Source organism: Emys orbicularis, assembly GCF_028017835.1.
Source record: "Emys orbicularis isolate rEmyOrb1 chromosome 19 unlocalized genomic scaffold, rEmyOrb1.hap1 SUPER_19_unloc_2, whole genome shotgun sequence".
In the NCBI taxonomy this organism is placed as follows: Eukaryota; Metazoa; Chordata; order Testudines; family Emydidae; genus Emys; species Emys orbicularis.
The window spans coordinates 18087-36172 of record NW_027045149.1 but is presented as its reverse complement, the minus strand read 5'-3'; positions in this window follow the sequence as shown (position 1 = coordinate 36172).

Genomic DNA, 18086 nt, shown 5'->3' with positions numbered 1-18086 from the left:
ATTTTACACGGCTCAAGACCGTCTCAGTAATTAGTTCACCAATTCACCAAAGCATAGTGGACATGCACCAGCTAATGTAATCTGAATAGATTCCTCAACCACTTTAGGCAAACTCACTGGTAAAGATAAAACATTCAAATAAGTTTATCAGCTACAGAAAGATAGACTTTAAATGATTATAAGTGGTAGGCGTATAGGACAAAGATGGTAACAGAAGAAATAAAATCAAAAATTCAGTCTGAATTCTAAACTTCATCAGACTAAGCAAGATTTGAATCAAACAACTTTTCTCACCACATTGGATGGTGCAGTCATATAGTTCTTATAGTTCTTAATACACAGGATGAATTTCCTTCTCAGCCTGGGACCAATCACCTTAGTTCGAAGTCTTTGTCTTTCCTGCGATCTTGTTGTTGGTCAGTTGCTCACAGTGGTCACTTAATGCCTCTTTGGGTATGGGTCACCTCTTTTGTTGTCACTGGCGAGCAAGCAGTCAGCATCTCCCAAACTCACAATATATTTCAACAACAATATAGCAAAATCTCATAACTTCATTCACAATAACATACATCATTTGACAGAACAATGAATTTCAGCAGATCATGACCTTTCATATGGTCCCTTACAAGGCATGCCTTGTATGGAATCTCATAACCATATACACTTGATGACTATGGGGGTTACAGTGCGCTACTTTGAGGTACAGTGCATCACACCTAGCTTCTTGGAGAAGGTAGCTGTGGTGGCTCAGGCCCTTCTTTTCTTCCCAGCTGGCCATAGTGGTAGGGACAGCAGCGGCTGGGGTAGTAACTGACAATAATATGACCTGGTCTGCTCTGGTGGTGGATGTTGGTATGTGTGCAGCATTTTGGAGCAAGCAGGAGCGAGCCTCCCAGCCCAGAATGATACACTCGGGCTAGCAGGACTCATGGCTCTGCTCTAGAAATAGCTGTATAGACCACACTGTGAAACAAACTGTTGCTTTCTCCATACAATGATTTACTCTGAGTTAATACAATCAAATCACTTCCACACCCACCAGTTGCAGCAAACTGCTTGCAAAAACTATCATGAAGATTTTTCTCTTCAGGAGAAGCCGTTCTAAGCAACAATCCGTCTTTTTCTTGCTTTACAGAAGCATTGCTCTGTGGAGCCACAACAAACTCCCTCTGTGTTTTACTTGCATCCAGAATCACCTCTGGCACGTTAAGAGGATTTTCACGTAACCCCCTTTAAGGCAAGCTCCATGTGTGACGGGTTCGGTCACAGAAACCCCCTTAAGACTGTCACTAGATGTGCTGGGATACCAGCGAGAACAAACCCCCCTGCTAGAGAACGCTTCCCTCCACGCTTGTCTTGCTGAGTAAGACTGACTCCAGTCAATTACAGTCTTGCTGACTCCAGTCAATTACAGCACAGACCAAGAGGTTGGGCCACGCCCCCCTGCAGTGCACAGAAACTGAGATCCACTCAGCTCAGGGGCTTCTTAGTTAACAGAGACTTTCCCAGCACCCAGTATTCAGCCTTTCTGGGAGCCTAAACCCCAAATGAATTCATTTTACTCTGTATAAAGCTTATACAGGGTAAACTCATAAATTGTCCGCCCTCTATAACACCGATAGAGAGATGTGCATAGCAGTTTGCTCCCCCAGGTGTTAGTCACTAACTCTGGGTTCAATAATAAGCAAAAAGTGATTTATTAAGTATAAAAAGTAGGATTTAAGTGGTTCCAAGTAATAACAGACAGAACAAAGTCAGTTACTGAGCAAAATGAAACAAAACATGCAAGTCTAAGCCTAATACATTAAGAAACTGCATACAGGTAAATCTCACTCTTAGAGATGTCCAATAAACTTCTTTCACAGACTGGACTCCTTCCTAGTCTGGGTCCAGCAAATCACTCACACCCCGGTAGTTATTGTCCTTTGTTCCAGTCCCTTTCAGGCATCTCTTCGGGGGTGGAGAGGCCATCTCTTAAGCCAGCTGAAGACAAAATGGAGAGGCTTCCAGGGCCCTTTATTCTTTCTTGTGGGCAGAACCCCCTTTGTTCTCCTGTGCAAAGTCGCAGCAACAAGATGGAGTTTGTAGCCAGCTGGACGAGTCATACATCCGTGAATGATTCCGCTTTTTGCAGGCTGACGCCATTGTTTACATGTTTGAATGTTCCCAGGAAAGCTCAGATGTGGATTGGCGTCTCCCAAAGTCCATTGTCAGTTAAGTGTTTCTTGATTGGGCAATTACTGAGAATAGTCCTTTCTCAAGAAGCTGACCAAATGCTTCACTGAGGCTACTTAGAATCAAACATATTGAGATACAAGTACATAGCCAATATTCATAACTTCAACACAAAAATGACAGACAGCATAATCATAACTAGCAAACTACAATCTTTCCATAGACACCCCACTTGACCTCCTCTGTACAAGACCTGGTGCAATCATAGGACCCTGGTTGCAACAATGATCTATACAGTCACAGTTCATGTCAATAATGTCACACCATGGTTAAAGGGTTAGAAGCACTCTTTCCCTCTGCAGGGTTCCTCACTGGCAATATGCAGGTTACCACACACAAGAACCACCTGTGGGACCACTGACACATCCTGAACCAGCTTGAGCTGAGAGGCACCTTCTGTTTGCTCCACAGACAAAGGACTTGAGGTGTACACTCCTTCTCCAGCAGGAACGCTGCTATTTGCAACAGGCAAACAATTTGAGATTTTCTTTCCCTTCTCCCAGCACACATGGCTGTTCATAGACAAATACTGGGAGAGTGGGGCTGCTTCCTTAACAGGCAGGTTGCCATTCCCCACAGGCAAACAACTGGAGACAAATCTCCCAGTTAGTTACAGATAACAGAAGCTTCACATTCATACTCTCTCTGGGACTGGGTTATGACATTACCCTGATTAATAATGACATGACAAATATGTGTAAACAACATTGTTATGAATGGAGCAGAATCGATCTTCATCTCTGCTGTAGAGAGGAGCTGGGCTTCCAGGCTTACACAGTTTCTGCTGTTCTTTCATCATTTTGATTTGCAGTTTAAGTCTGGCAAGTTCTGTCTCAGCTTGCAGCAGCTCCATTCACCTCCTGTGAGATTCTTTGTCTCTCTCTTCAGTTCGCTTGGTTCTCTCCTCAGCTTCTTTTTCCAGCTGGGCCAAAACTTGCTTCTCTTGCATTCGAAGTTCTGCCATTTCCCTCTAGGGTGACCAGACAGCAAGTGTGAAAAACCGGGACAGGGGGTGGGAGGTAATAGGAGCCTATATAAGAAAAAGCCCCCAAAATCGATACTGTCCCTATAAAATTGGGACATCTGGTCATCCTATTTCCCTCTCACACTGACGACACTGGCTCTCTCTCAGGGCTTTGCCGTTTTGATTGGGGATCACAGTCATTGTGACTAACTTTAACCTTTAACACTGTCAGGATCAAATTTCAAATTTGGAATAGCATGGAGTTCTAATCCAAACCTAAACGATCTGCTTCTGTGGATCCTGCCCAAACTATGCCATTGTGATACCTATTGCCAGGGGGAAGCTCTCACTTGAAATGCCAATGTCAGGGCAGGCTGCAAAAGGGAGAGCAGATTCTCCCAAAGACTGGTGGTTAACACTGATGTTAAACTCTCCAACCAGTCACAAACTGTGCTTCTGATCCCCCTCACTGGGTATCAAAAGAAACAAAAAAGGGAAAGAAAGAAAGAAATCACACAGCCCCCATTATTGCATTCCAGTTCTCTGGCTCCCGATCAGCATCTAGGCCCAGTACAGTCAGAAGTGAATTAAAAAACTCTGCTCACATATACAAAATGTTCTTCTGACCCCGAAGGGTCAGCCATGTTACCAGGTCAGTATAGGTTTGGATCCTACCCAAAAGACCACGCTGCCAGCCAAGCCTTTAGCATCTAAAACTAAAGGTTTATTATAAAGAACAAAGAAAGAACGAGAAGAGGGATGTTAAATGGTAAAGCCGTCACATACATAAATAGACTTCAAAGTCCATAGATCAGGTTCCTAGCAGTATTGCTGAGTTTGCTGGCTTGAAAGTCCCTCTAGAACCAGTGGTTCTCAAACTATTTTTTTCCACAGACCACTTGAAAGTTGCTGAGGTTCTCGGCAGACCACTTAATGATCTTTCCAAATGCTGTTTGTACCGTTAGCTAACTATTGTAAAATGCTTTGGATAAAAGTGCTATATATATATAAACCCACCTTAATAATAATTAATTTTTTTTGTTCTACAAATAAAAGCACACAACTCATATTAAAATATCAGTAGTCTTACCTTTCTAATGCGATGGATGTGTGGACCACCTGAATGGAGCTCGGTCTGTGGACCACAGTTTGAGAACCTCTGCTCTAGAACACATCCACAGCTTGGATGAGTCATTCAGAGCTTCAGTTTGTAGAAAAGTTACTCCAGAGGTAAGAAGCCAGGATGGGCAGGGATGAAACACCACATTCTGCATGTCCCTAGCCTTTGTTTGCCAGAAGCTGAGAGTGGGCAACAGGGGATGAATCACCTGATGATTGTCTGTTTTGTTCATTCCCTCTGAAGCACCTGGCATTGACTACTTTTGGAAGACAGGACACTGGGCTAGATGGACCATTGGTCTGACCCAGTATGGCCATTCTGATGTTCTTATATCTAACCCAGATGTATCTGTCCCCCACTGTAACCCACTAGACCCCACTTCCCTCCCAGAGATGGGATAGACTCCAGGAGTCCTCATTGGGTCTCCCTCTCTGCAGAGTTAGTAACAAAGTAAGAATATACATTACAATTTTAACCAGTGTCCCTTAAGTGACTTGCCACAAGATGTCAGAACACGTTAGTATTAGTGCTCAGTGGGTCTAATATTTATTTAATTTTCTTTCTTTAGATAGGAATTAGATACAGCACTCCTGGCAGCTAATTGTTAAGTTATTTGCCAAAAAACTAGAGTTTTCAGGTGCCTAAGTAGTCCATGGAATCATGGATAAATTGTCCTCCCCCCCCCTCAAAATAAAAATCTGAAATGGTGCCCTGTCAGGGTTCCTTCTCCACTCTGAACTTTAGGGTACAGATGTGGGGACCTGCATGAGAACCTCTAAACTGAATTACCAGCTTAGATCTGCTTTTGCTGCCACCACCTAAATAGTTTGAGTGATTTGGGAAACGCTGTCTTCCCCCCCAAAACCTTTCCCTCCCTGGGTAGCCTTGAGAGACTTCTTCACCAATTTCCTGGTGAACACCAATCCAAACCCTTGGATCTTAACACAAGGAGAATTTAACCATCCCCCCTCCTTTCCCCCACCAATTCCTGGTGAGTCCAGATCCAATCCCCTTGGATCTTAAAACAAGGAAAAATCAATCAGGTTCTTAAAAAGAAGGCTTTTAATTAAAGAAAGAAAGGTAAAAATCATCTCTGTAAAATCAGGATGGAAAATAACTTTACAGGGTAATCAGATTCAAAGAGCCCAGAGGAACCCCCTCTAGCCTTAAGTTCAAAGTTACAGCAAACAGAGGTAAACCCTCTAGCAAAAGGAACATTTACAAGTTGAGAAAACAAAGATAAACCTAACACGCCTTGCCTGGCTGTTATTTACAAGTTTGAAATATGAGAGACTTGTTCAGAAGATTTGGAGAGCATGGATTGATGTCTGGTCCCTCTTAGTCCCAAGAGCGAACAACCCCCAAAACAAAGAGCACAAACAAAAGCCTCCCCCCTCCCCAAGATTTGAAAGTGTCTTGTCCCCTTATTGGTCCTTTGGGTCAGATGTCAGCCAGGTTACCTGAGCTTCTTAACCCTTTACAGGTAAAAGGATTTTGGTGTCTCTGGCCAGGAGGGATTTTATAGTATTGTACACAGGAGGGCTGTTACCCTTCCCTTTATAGTTATGACATGCTCCTAAGTCCACAGTACCCTGTCGTGCTCCCCCACAAGAGCCTCATTAACAGGCAACTCTGCAAGTAACCCCCATGCCTCTCTATTTCCTTGGCCACATGTATTGTGTTCTTTTTCTGGTGGCTAGTCCAGAAATAGAGGACAAGAGCTCACTACTGCTACCCCCTGAGGGATTTGTTGGGTCGAGATCAGCTGATAAAAGCATGCAATAGCAACAGAATCTGCCACTTCAAGCTCCTAGAGCAACCTCTTACCTTTAGAGACCTGCCCTTTCATCATACACAGCTATTTTAAAGTTTAGTGTGATAGGAAAGAGACCCATTTTAAACCCTTCTTCACCACACAAGACAAAGCCCACAGTATTCATCATTAACTATTTATTTCTACTCTCCTGGCTCCCAAACTGCTTTTCCTCCCTATAGCTGCCAGCCACCTTCGAGTTCTGCCTCTTCTCTCCCTGGCTGTGCTCACTTGATTGCAGCAGCTCAGCTGACGGTCCAGCTCTGCTCTTTCACTTCCATTCTTCACTTCTTTGGTGGCTGCATTTGCCACTGAGCAGCCTGATGGAAATACCTGAGTCCTCTGTCTAGGCACATAGGCCCAGCAGCTAAAGCCAAAGCCCTACTGAGAGCAGTGGGAGGTTAGTCTGGACTGTCAGGAGTGGCGGCTTGGCCAATGGGGACTCCAGGCATTGCAGCTGCTGCCACCTACATGGTGAATCCTCCAACCCATCACCAAACGGCTCTTCCGCATTCTGCAAGCTGGCCTCACTGGCTGACCATCGAGGAGAACAGAAACCCTTTTTTAAAGCAGGAGAGTCTCTTCAATGCTGCACTCTTTGCACGGCGCCCAGAGGGTCACAGTGAAACATGACTGGGCAGCTCCTAGGAGTCTCTCCAGGAGCTCCCTGCTCAGTCACTTGGCACCCACTAGCAGTGGCCTCTGATAGTGCCATTGCAGAGGCAGGCTCAGCAGACGGTCCCTTCTATGGCTTCCAGATTAGGAGGGAGTTAGCTCTTGTCATTTAAGGCCTGGCTGTCAGAGTCAGGGCTCCTGGGTTCTCGGACTTTGGAAGTGGGTGTGGTCTAGTGGTTGGAGCTGGTCTGGTCTCAGTACTGTGCTTCAGTCCTGCCTCTGTCAGTGATGCTGTGGGTGACCTTAACCAGTCTCTTTCCATTCCTGTGCCCCAGCTAACAGGAATAATACTGACCCGCCTCAGAGGGGCTGGCAGGGATCACCACTGTCATGACTCAAGTTGTTTCAAGGGCATTGTTGAGTTGTGTTCTTGGTAGCGAAGGGTCATATTCAGTCCCCATGGAGTCTCTATGTGGCCATGGTTTTACTCACCTGGCATTAGAGGCGGTTTAGCCCATTCCTGGCCATGCATGGTGCATCTGCTCTGGCCCTCTCTGGCACACAGCTCCATCACACACAAAGACATGACCCACCAAGGACAATCCATGAGCTCCAGGATGCATGGTGAGCCCTAATCAGACCATAGAAAGACAGGGTTGTGTCCTCCAGTGGAAACTGCTGGAGCTTCAGCCTCTGCCCCCACCTACACCCGCATACCAAGGGCTTCAAAAGGGTTGCTGATCCCAGGCAAAGAAAGTAGCTCAGCTGAGGCCAGGGTGGGTGGAATTCCTGCCGGGACTGATTCCAAGAGAAGAGGACATTTCTCCTTTGCTCTAGGGAGATTGCCATAGGAAAAGCAGCTGGGGTGGGGGCAGTACAAGCACTACCCCTCAGCCCTTGACTAGCAGGCAACCAGGACTCTGGGAGCTCAGGGACTGCCGTGTCTTGCTAGCAGCACCCCCCCATTCGTTTCCCCCCCCCAGGTGCTGGGCCTCAGGCCTAGGAAACATTAAACCCCTGCACAGCTGGAATGGGGAGGGGTTGGTTTCCATGGAGCTGGGGGAATTTATGCTGGGCTGTGGCTCTGCCAAGGTTAGTGGGGTGCTCCAGAGAGTTCAGGCTCAGCCGGAGCTGTAGGCTGTCCCCCAGGTCTCCTGGCCGCCTATCTGTGGGTGCGCACCTTGGGGGCAGGCCTGCCCCTCACCCTGGTGCTGGGGCTGATGTTCCTCTCTATCCTCCGCCCCCACCCCTCAACAGGACGTCAGCCTTCACTTCGTGCTGCGGGGCTGCCTACACGTCTACCAGCGCATGATTGACAAGGCGGAGGATGTGTGCCTCTTTCTGCCGCAGCCTGGAGAGATGGTGGGCCAGCTGGCTGTGCTGACTGGGAATTTCCCCAAGGTCACATCAGAATTTTGGTGGGAAGCTGGGAACAGAACCCACATTTCCTAGCTCCCTCCCATGGCCATGTTGTAATGACAAGACCATCCCTCAATCATTTTAGCCTCCTGATTGCAGACGAGAGAACTGGAGCAGACTGAATCTGTTCATTTCATAGTGTGCCTGGAGAGAATAAATGAAAGAGTTTCTGTTATAAACCTCGTCCACCGTAGTTGAGGCAAGCAGCTTCTTCTCCTTTCTCATGCTTTTTCTCAGCCAGTTCCCTAAGGCATCTGCAGAGAGGCTTCAAAGTACCCATGTACTGAGCTGGCACCACATACTCTAGAAGCCTTGGCCATAACACCTGCAGAGAAGAGCGAGACTGTTCAGTACATAGCTATTTCCATTCCCCCACCTCCAGTATCCTGCTGTCTGAATCCCTCCCTGTCATGTAGTTTCTCCTTTTATTCATCACTGACCCTTCCCTGCAGGAGAGAGCCTCATCTTCACCATCAAGGCCAACCATGACTGTACCTTCCTCAAGATCTCCACGTCGGACTTCTACGAGTTGGTGTCCCCCTTCCCCTCCACATCCTGTGGGCAGGGTCTCCCCACCTCCCACCCCACTTCCATCTAGGCTGATGGCCTGGGTCAGATTGGGGCCAGTGCCCCCTAGAGGGAAAAGGCACCGTGTCCCATTCCCCACCCCCATAAACCAGCCAGTCCCCTGCCCTGGGCTGGATTGGAGCTGCCTCCCCCTAGAGGGGAAAGGCCCCATGTCCCAGTCCTCCAATCGTGCACCTGTTGCATGGGCCTGGATTCTCCTGCCCTGGGCTGTGATCTGTCCTGGTGCCATGTTTTCTTGGCTGGCTCTGTTCCAGAGGAGGTGGGTGACTCAGGGAGGGGGCGGCTGCAGTCAGCAGCGCACTGGCAGCAACGGGGCCACCTGTGCACTGACGAGCTGCCCGCTCTCTCCCCAGGATCATGCGGGAACAGCCCAGTGTGGTGCTGAGTGTTGCCCATACTGTGGCCGCCCGCATGTCCCCATTCGTGCGCCAGATGGACTTTGCCATCGACTGGATGGCAGTGGAGGCCAAACGGGCCTTGTACAGGAGAGTGAGACCTGTGCTGGGGGGTGCTTGGAGACCCTGGCTGGGGAACCCCAGCTTCTCCGCCTAGCCCAGGGCACAGCTGGGACCAACTCTCCCTGCTGTGTTTAACCCCTTCCACGCCAGGGTAATGGGCACCCCTGTTACTCTCAGCCTCGTCCATGCCCTTCCTGCAGCAAAAATGACTCAGGCATCCCAGCGCTCTGGGCGGGCGCTGTCCAGGCCAGCAGCCGTGCTGTTTCCAGAGGGGCCAGGCAAGACCTGACCAGCTGCCTCTGACCCCTCCATGGGACTCAGGTTTTCACCTGGGCTGACCTGACTTCAACCCCTTCCTGGCTGCAGGTGTTGGATTGAGAGCAGCCCGGGTGCTCTGGGGATGGGGGCGTCCCAGCCCAGGGTGGGTGCCAGCTGGGGCTGTCAGACTCGCCGCTCATTGCATGTGCTCTCCCAGCCTAGGTGGTAGGGGGCGCTCTCCCTGGGGGAGACACTGGCTCAGCTGGCTGGCTCATTGCATGCACTCTCCCAGCCAATGTGGTAGGGGGCGCTCTAGTTCTAGGGCTGGCGGAACCCAGCCCTGGGGAACCTAGGTCCTGCAGGGTAGCTCCATTGGGAGGGGACTTGCAGAAGGAAGTAGAGCTCCATATGAGTGACACAAGCAGCACATTGATAGAATTACAGACCCCCCTCCCCCAGAAGAGTAACCCTAATCAATGAGCCTACCCAAAGTGACGGGCACATCTGGTAACAGCATGCAAAAAGCCTGTCTCCTTCCTCAGGAAAGTTGGATCCCATGTTGGTTAATGCTGCTGGGAGATTGCTTTAGGTGAAAAAAATGCTGTAATATTTGATTTTAGCCTGTTAAGGTAAAATTTAGACTCTAAGAAGCATGTTATGATTTTCATTTTATATGTAACCAGTTCTGTTTCCATTATCCTGACTCAGTACCTCTTAAATCTAAATCTTTGATAATAAATTTAGGATTATTCCACTATACATATATCTCATTGCTGCGAGGTTATAAACGATCTGAACTTGAGCTGTACCAATCAAGCTGTTTGGATTCTGTTCCCTGGTAATTTCTGTGAGTGTCCTGTGACAGTAACCCGATGCTACTGGGGGACACTTTCAGAGGGGCTGGGGGACACTTTCAGAGGGGCTTGGGGGCTGCGGTGCAACTACTGTTACCGTGCAAGGCAGAGCAAGGGCTGGCAGAGCCCTGTGGAGATTGGTAGGATGGCTAACAGACCGGTGATGTTATGCTTGACTAGATATCAGCTCCCTGAGAAAATCTTCCTCTAGCCAGATGGGTAACAAGGTGACTCAGAGCGTGGGCACCCCAAGAAAGCTGCACATATACCCCTGTAACCTGCTTTCCTGCCTCCAGGGGCCTCTTTATCTTAGCCAAACCTCAAATATGTTCAAACCCTGTTCAAATATGTTAAGGACTGTTACAAAGAGGACCCTGATCAACTGTTCTCCGTGTGCACTGGAAGTAGGAGAAGTAGGAATCAGCTTAATCTGCAGCAAGGGAGATTTAGGTTAGATATTAGGAAAAACTTTCTAACTATAAAGATAGATAAGCTCTGGAATAGGCCTCAAAGGGAGGTTGTGGAATCCCCATCATTGGAGGTTTTTAAGAACCCATTAGACAAAGAGCTGTCAGGGACGGTCTAAGTATAGTGCCGGACGGGATGATCTTTCTAGGCCCCTTCCAGCCCTACATTTCTAGGATTCTCTGAACTGTGGAGTTTAACTGGTGAGCCCCACAGCGAACTGACTCTGCAGCGTTCACCCAGCTCTAGTCCAATGTGAATTATTAACAAAATGAGCTGGTCCCTGATATGGAGAAGTCACAAGACCAGTGAGCACAGCAGGACATACCCTATCAGAGATACCCAATGACAGTCGTTCCCTTGTAGTGCAGTGGGGGAAGCTAGGGAATCCAATGGTTCCTCTCGGATAAAGTCTTGCAGTACACAAACAGGGACTTGGCTTAGAAAAGCAGAGATGCCTTCCCTCGCCCACTATTGCAGGCACCTATTCTAAGTCTGTAAGTAAACAGACGCGGTTCACAGATAGCCTTCTGACCCAGAAATAGACTAGACAGGAGGGAGAATAACTCACCAGAACACAGTCCATTCCACTTACAACCCAGAATTCATCAGCAACACTGAATTCCCAGCAAAACAAAGATGAGAATATGATTAAGAACCAGACCCCAGATCACTAACTACAGGGATTAGATCTAGCTTTGTTGGTGTCACGGACTCACAGATCGTGCCCACTCGTGGCCCTGTGTGGTCCGTGGGGGGGGGCACCCCTTTCAGTGAGACAGCCCTTCTCGGGGGTCCACTCTCTCTCGAGGTTAGGCCCCTCCACCTCCTGGAGCCACACCTCTCTGAGCCTTAACACGTCTGTCTCTCGCCATGGGCCCCCTCAGGGAGTCCACTCTCTCTGGACCCCCCGGGGCCTCCCTCCCCCTGAAGGGGACGATGCAACCCTGTTTTCTAGAAGGGAGTGACTCTCAGCCAGTGTAAAACAGGAAGGTTTATTGAGCATTGAACACAACACAGGAAACACTCAGGGCCTCAGGCCTGACCTCCCTCAGCCCAGTACATCCCAGTCTCCTTGCATCCAGGTGGGCTCTGCCTGCCCCTCCTCTCCAGCCCAGAGCCCCCCCTGCTTCCCAGCTGCATCTGAGATCACCGGCCCCAAGCCCCCCTCTGTCCATTGTCTTCTTTCCAGGTAAACAGGGTCGTCTGGGCCTCCTTTCTCTCTGCCCTCCTCTGGCTGGAACCGGCTGGTTGGGTCATGGGGTCCTCTCTTCACAGCCCATTGTCCTCCCACTGGCTAGAACCGGCTGTGACTCCTGAGCTGGGTCTCTGGGTCATCAGGTCAGCGGTCGCTGGGGTGTCCATCCTCCAGGCCATCGGCTGGGGTCCCAAGTTCCCTCTCCGGTCCTCTGTAACAACAAACTCCCTCTCCCCTCACCTCGTTAAACCAGTAACACCCAGGGGCACTGAGTCCCACTCCCTCTGCATGCAAATCATTGGAAAACCACAAAAATATAAGAAAATCCCCCATTTCGTCACAGTGGAGATCCTGGAAGAGTGGTTAGAAACCCCAGAGAGGCACTGAACTGAGGTCTTCTTCCATCTCTGCAGAGAAAGGGTAAGGGAGGAAGCCCCCACATCATGGTTACAGTGGACATGCAGGAAGCCCCAATTTCTCTGAAAGAAGAAATCAGGCCTCTGAGCAATTGAAACAGATACTTCAAACAGTTTAGTAGGAAATGTGTGCACAGTAAATCCAAAATCTGGGGCTGGGTTATTTACATATGACCTTCTTTGTGAGATACTTGGCCAGCACCTGAAAAAGAAATGTGAAGAGTCATGAGTATTTGTCCAGTGCCCCTTAATACACATAAACAGAGTGGAGAATACTAGGGAATACCAATCTGATAACATGGACCGGGAATAAGCTGCTGGATACGGTATAGAAAGCAATCACCAAAACAAGAAACACTACAAGATTAGGGGAACCCATATTACTTAATATAGTCGCTTTTGAATGAGCGGAATGTGTCAATTCAGCAGGGATCTCTATTGATTTCCTTCCAATATTCAACTGTTACAGGAACATTGTCTCCCCATTGAGAGCTATAAGCAATAACATCCCAGACTCCCTCTGCCTTTCGCCCTCCTCTGCTAACTGCTGCCTGATGAATCCCCACAGGCCCTGAACCCAGGGGGACAGTAAACTGGAGAATGAGGTGGTGATGGAGACTAGAAGCCTGATCATTCAGTGACCTTTTTCTATGAGGTGGAGGATCATAGTAGCTAACTTTGGAGGATGAGTTCTATCTGCTGAGCGCCTTCTCTGAAGGGCAGAGCATCCTTATCTCCCAATAACATCAGTGGGAGTTTGAGAACACTCAGCAACTCATAGGATTGGGCAATACAAATACAAAGGCCTTGGGTGGCTAAAGTTAAGCACTAAAATCTGCAGTTAGATGCCTAAATACTCATTATAGCCACCTGCAGCCGTGCTGATTAAATCTCTATCAGCATTGTGGTGTTTAAAATAGATATTTGAAAAACAAGGGGACTGATGTTTATAGGCATATTTGTCCTTTGGTTGACATCAGACAACTTTATGCCAGGTGACTGGATTTTCCAAACCTGGATACCTAAGCTTTGACTCCTAACAACCACATGTAGGTGCATAAATAGGGGTGGGATTAGTGGTAAAGTCACCTTTTTGCTGCCCTATGTTGCAGTGGAGCAGGACAAAGTAGCCATAAAGCTGCCCGAAGAGGCAGCTAGGATTTCCCCAGCATGTGCAGATCCCTAACACACAGAGAACTAGCATATATAGTGTACAGCCAGTGAAGCTGGCTGTATGTCACCAACTCCTAGCTTCCCACCCAAGTATATGGGGTGTGAGCTGGAAACAGAAGATGGCACACAGTGTGCATTGCGCTACAGCAATCTCCAGTGCAGCAATGGCTGTTTCAAGACAGCATAATTTAGAACAACCCAGAGTCTAGAGCTCAGGTGTATTTGAGGATCTGGGCTGGTACTTGGCTGTTACTATAGTAATGACCCCTGAGCAAACAGTATAATGTACATGCTTATCACTGAGCTTGTCCAGAGGCTACATGTCCATCAGAATGACTAGATGTCCTGATGTGTAATAAAAACGCTTTGAGTAATAAAAATCAACCCAGGCTACTTTACAGGGCCTCATCCTTCTCTCACTTACAGCATCCTTCCACCACTCTTTACCAATTGCGATGGGTTTTGGCTGCAGAAGACTGCCCCAAGAGGAGATTTGGCCAAAATAGGCCAGGTTCTTGGATGGGGTGAACCGCCCAGAAGAGGGTCATGTGACCCCTCTAAGGACTCCTCCCAATGCCCTCTGCCAATCAGAATGCAGCACCATCACCCCATAAGTCCCAGCGCTGGGCAGAGGAGGCCATCTCTTACCAAGAAGACGTGTTTTAGAAATCGTGGAAAGGCTGAGAGGAAACATGGACTCCTTTGCCACCCCCGTGAGAACTTTGGACTTTGTTTTAACCCCGAGGACCTTTGGACTTGTGTGGAGAAAATGTTACAGCAGCGACAGTTCCGAAGAGGATGAGGGAGCAGCCGAGGGGATTCCTTTGGCCCAGCCATTGATGGATATGCCAGAAGCCAAACCCGAAGCCCAACCACTCATGAGACACCCCGATGAGCATGGTGGCCTCTCGTCGTCCACCACCCTGGAGGAGGAAGGGGATCATGGCTTGGGGGAGTCACCGGTGGACAAGGTGAATGGAAAAGACATCACTCAGGTAAATGAATGATTAAGAAGCGACAGTCGGTGATGGGGTGTAATGGGGTTAGGAACCTGGGGTTGTGTAAATCTAAAAACAAGCAATGGGAACTTACACTTGTTTCTTGTCTGAAAATCTCTTGACAGCTCGACGATGCCTTTCTAGAGGACCCGGAGGCCCTGGTCAGCATTGCATCAAGCAGCGAAGATGAACTCCGAGGATGATGGCTATGAGTAGTTTAGGAGGAGGGTTGGCGTGGAACTCGCTGAGCCAGTGCCACGTTGTGAGCGTAAAAAATTATGCGGACTATTGTACACGTTGCTGTTTGTGCTGTTCTTAATCACTGACTTAGGGAAAAGCTTTTGGAAGATTCTGAGGGCTGTGTCATAGATCCACCAGCCCGCCAGCACCATGATCATGTGACTTGGACTTCAATGGATATAAACTGCAAGCTCCAGGGCCTGTGTGCTGAGCTGTGTTTGGAAAGCTTATTGAACACTATTATTGCCATAGGTTATGCTATGCAATTTCTGTGCCTAACCCAAGAACATTTAACACAAGGGGTGACCTTGATAAATGCTGTGCAATTCAGTGGAGACCCTGATCATGTTTTAAAGAAAATGCCCAAACCGGAAGATGCCTGCTTACAGCGTTCTGTTGACCGTCTGGTCCGCCCCAAAAGTGACAGAACCCTGCTTAAGAAAAAGACTTTTTGTAAGAAATCTAATAGGATTAAGTTAGAGAATGGTGAGGGGACAGCCTTAGAAAGCCTGAATCCTCAGAAAAGTATATTTTTTTATGATTTTGAATACACGCAGGAGACTGGGTTGCACACTCCCAATTACATTTTTGCTATGTCCCTAAAGCCGGAAAAGTCCTGGGAATTTAAGGGCGATGAGTGTCTTTCTATGGTTGTTAAGACCTTTATTGGCAAAGAGTTCCAGGACTACACATTCCTAGCGCACAATTCCAAAGGTTACGATGTGTACTTCATCGTTAGACAGTTACTGAAGGAAAAGATGTGCCTAGAATTGATCACTCAGGATAGTAAACTAATGTATGTGGAAGTTAAGGTCCTGGGCATTCGTTTTATAGACTCTTTAAACTTCTTGCCCATGAAGCTTAGCAAGCTCCCACAAGCGATGGGGTTTGAAGGGTTCAAAGGGTATTTTCCACATTTTTTTAACACTTGAGAAAATCAAAATTACATGGGGCCTATGCCCGGCGTGGAGCACTGTGGTGTAGAAAGCATGATGCCCAGGGAAAAAGCAGAGTTTCTCGACTGGTATCGGGACCATAGGTATGAGATGTTTGACTTGCAGAAAGAGCTCGCGTATTACTGTGAGCAGATGTCAAAGTTTTGAGACAGGCTTGAATCCTATACAGAAAAGAGATTATGAAAATGACGGAGAAGGGAGATATAGTAGAGAGAGGACCTGGTAAATTCACTGAGATAAAACTGTGTATAGACAAACGATATCCGCCTATATTACAAACCTAACCCCAGGGAAGAAATTCACTATTATGATTTTACCAGCCTGTACCCTTTCGTAAGCAAAACCCAAGAATACCCTATCGGACACCCCAATATACTTTATGACAAATTTGGACCCCTTGCAAATTATTTTGGAATTGCAAAAGTTAAAATGTACCCCCCACGAGGCTTCTTTTCCCCATTGTTACCTGTCAGAGTGGGTAACAAGCTTATGTTCCCGCTATGACAAACCTGTGCTGAAACCGAGCAGCGGGAGACGTGCATCCATACTGACGAGGAGAGGGCCATCCTGGGGACTTGGTGCACGGTGGAATTGAATGCGGCCATAGCGAAGGGGTACACAGTGGCTAAAATATATGAAATCTGGCATTTTAATGAAAAATCTGATGAACTGTTTTCAGAGTACATAAAATTACACCTCCACCAGAAACAAGAGGCTTCAGGGTATCCCAGCTGGTGCACAGACAAAGAAAAACAAAATCAGTACATTAACGATTTCTACCAGAAAGAAGGCGTGCATTTACGCCAACACGAGATCAGGTTTAACCCCGCTAAACACCAAATCGCTAAACTGTTTTAAAATTCTCTGTGGGGTAAATTCGGCCAAAGAACAAACCTACCCAATAGCAGCATCGTGAGAGACCCTGACGAACTCTTTCAGTACCTGTTTCCCCCCCCACTACGAGGTTTCATCCTGTGAGTTTATCGACGATGAAACAGCGTGCGTGTCTTGGAAGCATGCAAAAGACTAGTACTCAGTCTCTGGAAATACCAATGTTTTCATAGCCTGTTTCACCACTGGTTACGCCCGCTTAGAACTATACAACCTGCTAGACAGGTTGCAAGAGCGGTGCCTGTACCACGACACTGACTCGGTGAGATCTGTGAAAAGGGAGGGTGACTGGAATCCCCTCTGGGGGATTATTTAGGGGACCTCACAAGCAAGATCCCGCCAGATCAACACATCACCCAGTTTGTGTTGGCAGGCCCGAAAACATACGGGTATAAGCTGTAGAGAGGAAAGGCCTGTATGAAAGTCAAAGGTATTACCCTAAACGTAGCAAACTGTGAAAAGATTAACTTTGACAGTCTGAAAGATCTAGTCCTGGACTATTGCACGGGCCTGTGAGAAAACACCTCAAGAAAGATGGAGGTACAGCAGCCCTCTATCGTAAGAAACAAAAATCAATGGCAAATAGAGACAAAAACCCTTAATAAAACACAGAAAGTCGTTTACAACAAGAGGGTCCTAGGAGAAGGGTTTAAAACCCTGCCCCATGGCTTTTAAAATGGATACAAGGTGGAAACACCCCTTTTCTGCAATTCGTGCGGGGCCTAGCAACTGTGGGAAAAGTTACTTTATAAAAAATGTGTTGGATAATGCCAAACAAACATTGTCTGTTATGCCTGAGAATATTGGATAACATGGCTATCAAAATCATTGCAAGATACGCATGTCTGGGCTTGTTGAAACATGTTTTGAGCAAGGCTAGGCATGCCCAAGAATTTAAATTTAGTTTTTACAAAATTCATCACCATCCGGTCGTTTTGCACTAAAGTCATTAGAACAGAATTTTAAAATCCAGTCAAAAGATAAACCCTTGCTACGATGATGTAAGAAAAACACGCAGTGATAGCCGCAGGCGACAGAGCAGGGGTCTTGTAATTGTCTATTGTGAAACACAATGTCTGTGGCATTTTTGTTTAAAAATTTCATAATGCTTTTAGGAAACAACACGCTGTTTGGGGGGTGCCCGTATGAGTCAAAAAACTCTCCACGGTTACGCTCCGCCAGATACAAGGCGAGCCAGTGTTCACCAAGTTGGTTGTGTGGATGCGTGTTGACCACCAAAGCTAGGGGTCTCTGAGATTGGCTCCCTGGCAGCAAGCTATCACAAGGGAACACATCTAAGAAATTCTTTTTCGTGTAATGGGCCATTGATAAGACATGTGAGAGCTGCACGGTGTCCATGTTCACATATAGTCAAACAGAACGTTTCTCCTCTGATTTATCTCTATGACGTTGTCAAAAACCCCA